Genomic DNA, 3,654 nt, shown 5'->3' with positions numbered 1-3,654 from the left:
GTTTACTCAAACTCAAACCAAATTTTAGATTTCCAGCTGTATTCCTTCCCAAATACCAAAGTTAATACTATTTAAGTACGAATTTGCAAGGCTTCATAGATAGCCCAATTACACACTCCTACATTAATCCTAATTCCAAAGTTTAGTATTCCTCCCCTGTTGGTTTAGTACATATAAGTACAAATATCTAAAACAACCTACAATTTCTAAACCTACACTCCGACAGTAATCTTATTTCCAATTTTCAGGATGCAAGCTCTATTGGTGCATCCAAGTCCAAATTGTACCAAATTTAATACGATTTAGTGATCTTAAGTACAAATTTTCATAACTACCTACATCATACAGTCCAATATTAATCTTATTTTTAGATTTCAAGATTCCAAATCTACAGGTTCCGCCAAAATTTAAATTGTACTACATTTAGGACACATAAGTACGAGTTTCCAAAACAACATACATATTTAGTACCATTTGGGATACATAAGTACGAATTTCCAAAACTACATACATTCCTCAGATCTACAATGTAATACAAATTTCCAAAACTACCTACAATTTCTAAACCTACACTCCGACAGTAATCTTATTTCCAATTTTTAGGATACAAGCTGTATTTGGGTGCACCAAATCAGATTGTACCAAAATTAGTACCATTTTGTACACTTATGTACACATTTTCATAACTACCTACATCATACAATATAAATATAAATCTTCTTTTCAAATTTCAGGATTCCAAATCTACCGGTTCCTCCAAAAATTTAAATTGTACCAAATTTAGTACCATTTAGGACACATAAGTACGAATTTCCAAACCTACCTACATTGCTTAGTCGTAGAATGAATATAATCTTCCAACTCGATTGGTTCAATCAAAATTTAAATTATACCAAATTTAGTACCATTTGGTACACATAAGTACGAATTTCTAAAACTACATACATTCCTCAGATCTACAATGCAATACAAATTTCCAAAACTACCTACAATTTCTAAACCTACACTCCGACAGTAATCTTATTTCCAATTTTCAGGATACAAGCTCTGTGGGTGCACCCAAATCAAAGTTGTACCACATTTAGTACACTTAAGTACAAATTTTCAAAACTATCTACACCATACAGTACGTTTACATTTAAATGGGTTAACCCACTTGATTTGAATTAAAATTGTGAAAATGAATCTAATTTCTAAATTTCAGGATTCCAACTCGATTAGTTTTCTCAAAAATTGAAACTGCACCAAATTTAGTACCATTTGGTACACATAAGTACGAATTTCTAAAACTACCTACATTCTTCAGTTCTAGAAAGCAATCATATTTTATGGTAATCTTATTTGTTAATTTCAAAATTCCAACTCTATCGGTTCACCCAAATCGAAGTGGTAACAAATCCAGTACCATTTCGTACACCCAAGTACAAATTTCAAAACTTCCTCCATATCCCAATCCTACACTCTACTATTGATGTTAATTTTGAAATTTTAAGATTCCATCTCCACCCGTTCCTCTAAATTCGAATTGTATTAAATTTACTACCGTTTAGTACTTTTCGTATAAATGAGTACACACTTCCAAATCTACCTCATTTATCGACCCTACTCATCAACTTTGATTTCCATTCCAGATTTAAAGTTTTTAGCTCTAACTGTTCAGATGTGTGAAATGGTACCAAATGTAGTACATTTTAGGACATTTCGTACACTTATAGTGCGAATATCCAAAAACCCTTTGGTACATCTATCATACACTCCATCAGTGACCCTAATTTCAAATTAATTTCAAATTCTAGTTCTACAGTATCCTCAAATACATTTTAATACTTGTACCGAATTTAGTACCATTTTTATACCCTACAACACTATGTGTTGGGGGTATTATAAGTTTGATTGGGCCAAAAATTATGTAACACCACGAAATATTGGTTTCCCACATAGGAAAGTATGTATGGATCTTCCTATCTCGCCGAGCTGAGTCGATCTAGCTATGTATGTCCGTCCGTTCGTCTGTCCATGTTAATTTGTAACCACTCTACAGGTCGCTATTATGGCCCGATCTTCACGAAATTTAGTATGGAGGTGGGGCTAGGGTCAGAATAGAACCCTATTTCTTTTGGAGATTGTCGCATAACATTTAGGGGTTGAAATGGACCAAAAACTGAAAAAACACCTGATTTTGCAGTTGCTCTACAGGTCGCAATTATAGACCAATCGAAGCGGAAATTAGCATGGGGCTAGAGCTTAGAGCTCGTGAAAATTTTCACAAGGGTAAGGTTGGGCTCAGAAGGGCTAGGCCTATTGTTTTCAAAGATGTCCGCAATATATTAGAGGGTTGAAATGAACCAACAACTAAAAATTTTCCTGATTTTACAGCCGTTAGAAAGGTCACAAATAGAAACCAAAGGACACGAAATCTCGCATAAAGTTAGAGTTTACGACAGCGGGTACAATGACCCACTTTGAGTGAAAAAAACAGCGTTACTTGCAGGCGATATCCGAAATACACAAAAGGCGAACTTTTGGCTTTTTTATGATGATTTCGTTGACGAATATAGGCAAATATCGTAGACGAGCAAATCATATAGATGAGTCTAAATTTGGAGATACAGAGGGCTTCTTGCTTTTGGAGATGATTGCAAAATATTTAGGGGTTCGAATAAACCAAAAACAGAAATGTTTTTTCGATCACACAATTGAAGCCAATCGACACGCCTGTGAAGAGAGTTAAGGACAGGAAAGAATTCTAGCATTTTGGATGACCATTGGATTATATTTAGTTGTAAAATGGACTACAACAACTAAAAGCCCGACGGAGTGCATAAATGTTGGCAAATGTCCCTAGTCAAAATCCTAATATCAAAAGCAAAATCTTACAAAATGGATTTGGACATAAGGGGGCTTCTAACATATTGTAGTGTTGTAGGGTATAACATAGTCGGCCCCGCACGACTATAGCCTTTGCTTACTTGTTACATTTTAATACTAGTACATTTTAATACTTCTCGTACCGTTCAGGTACAAATTTCCAAAAACCCAGCCTTCTCTGACCCTTTCGGACCAAGAGTGACCCTCATCCAACATTTCAAGATTCTAGTTTCAACCTGGTCGTTGAATCGTCAAGTCAGTCAGTCAATCAGTTATTAGGTCAATTATTTTACTCTTTTATTAATATAGAATATATATTTTTGGAAGAATCCAGCATCCCTAATTGTACCATAACACCACTCCATATTAATTTAATTTGAAAATTTCCACTGCCCCTAAAATGTTGGAGAATGACACTAAAAAGTAGAACGGTAAGTTCATTACGAACGCCTGAAGCGCTTTTCAGAAAAGCCCCACCCCTTTATAAAAGAAAATATTTTGTTCACATCTTTGTTATCTGGGTAACCAAATATCGATTGATTTTATAATCACTTTGTGTAAATCAAAAGATGAACAATATTTTTTTCGAAAATATCTCTGGGTAAATATACAAGCCGAACCGGTTTAAAAGAAATTTTCAACAAAATTGTCTACAAAAAAAAAAAAAAAAAAACAAAAAAAAAACAAAAAAAAATATTTGTAAAGAAAAAGGTTCGTTCGTTGTGATATTTATTTGTTTTGCTGTCTGTCCGTCTGTCGGTTGGTTATTAACATACTGCGTCACAT

This window comes from Musca domestica, unplaced genomic scaffold (genome assembly GCF_030504385.1).
Source record: "Musca domestica strain aabys unplaced genomic scaffold, Musca_domestica.polishedcontigs.V.1.1 3, whole genome shotgun sequence".
Classification (NCBI taxonomy): domain Eukaryota; kingdom Metazoa; phylum Arthropoda; class Insecta; order Diptera; family Muscidae; genus Musca; species Musca domestica.
The sequence above is the reverse complement of the archived record's forward strand: the minus strand, read 5'-3'. Positions refer to the sequence as shown.